Below are 1,333 nucleotides of genomic sequence, written 5' to 3'. Positions count from 1 at the left end.
CATCAAGAAACTAGAAAAAGAAGAATAAACTAAGCCCAAAGTTAGCAGAAGAAAAGAAATAACAAAGATGAGAGAAGAAAGAATAGAAAAAAAATAGTGTTGGTTTTCTGAAAAGATAAACAAAATTGACAAGTCCTTAGCTAGACTAAGCATAAAAGAAAATTCAAAATCAGAAGCGAAAGAGCAGACATTACAACAGATGCCACAGAAATAAAAAGGATCACAGATACTATTACAAATAATTAGACATCAACAAATTGGATAACCTAGAAGAAATGGGTAAATTTTTAGAAACATACAACTTGTAAAAACTGAATCAAGAAGAAATAGCTTGAGTAGATCAAGAACAAATAAGGAGATTAAGTCAGTAATCAAATACCTCCCAACTAAGAAAAGCCCAGGACCAAGTGACTTCACAGGTTAATTCTACCAAACATTCAAGGAAGGACTGATTAATCCCAGTCCTTCTTAAACTGTTCCAAAAATAGAAGAGGGAACACTTCCTAACTCACTTTATGAGGCCAGCCCAACCCTGATACCAAAGCCAAAGATACCACAAGAAAAGACAACTATAGACCAATATCCTTGACGAATATAGGTACAAAAATTTTCAATAAAATACCAGCAAACTAATTCAACTGCGTATTAAAGTGCTTAAACACAATGACCAAGTGGGATTTATCTCTGCAATTCAAAAATAGTTTAAAATACGCAAATCAATCAGTGGATTATACAGCACTAACAGAGTGAAACATAAAAAACACAGTCATCTCAATAGATGCAGAAAAACCATTTGACAAAATTCACCATGCATTTATGATAAAAACTGGCAACAAAATATGAAGGAACTTAACCTCAACACGATGAAGGCTATGTATGAAAAGCCCATGGGTAACATTATACTTAATGAGAAAAACTGAAAGCTTTTACTCTAAGGTCTCGAATAAGGGAAGGACTTCCACTCTTGCCACTTCTATTCAACATAGCACTAGAAGTCCTAGCCAGATCAATTAGACAAGAAAAAGAAATAAAAGGCATACAAATCAGAAAGAGGTAAAATTATCTTTGTTTGCAGATGATCGTATATATAGAAAACCCTAAACACCCAACAAAAAAGAACTGTTAACAGTAAATGAATTCAGTATAGTCGCAGGATACAAAATCAACATACAAAAACCAGTGACAGGCCGGGCGCGGTGGCTCACGCCTGTAATCCTAGCTCTCTGGGAGGCCAAGGCAGGCGGATTGTTTGAGCTCAGGAGTTCGAAACCAGCCTGAGCAAGAGCGAGACCCCGTCTCTACTGAAAATAGAAAGAAATTAATTGGACAACTA

At 35.6% G+C, this 1,333-nt stretch overlaps 1 protein-coding gene across 1 annotated transcript in view; it reads left to right on the top strand.

Annotated features, from left to right (window-relative positions):
- The window catches only part of SPATA7 (spermatogenesis associated 7), a 26,764-nt gene that overhangs the window by 241 nt on the left and 25,190 nt on the right, over positions 1-1,333 (top strand). The gene's annotated exons all lie outside the window — the stretch shown is intronic.

Source organism: Propithecus coquereli, unplaced genomic scaffold (assembly GCF_000956105.1).
Source record: "Propithecus coquereli isolate 6110/MARCELLA unplaced genomic scaffold, Pcoq_1.0 Scaffold152, whole genome shotgun sequence".
Classification (NCBI taxonomy): Eukaryota; Metazoa; Chordata; class Mammalia; order Primates; family Indriidae; genus Propithecus; species Propithecus coquereli.
Note: the sequence above shows the minus strand (reverse complement) of the source record. Positions and strands in the feature narration are given on the sequence as shown.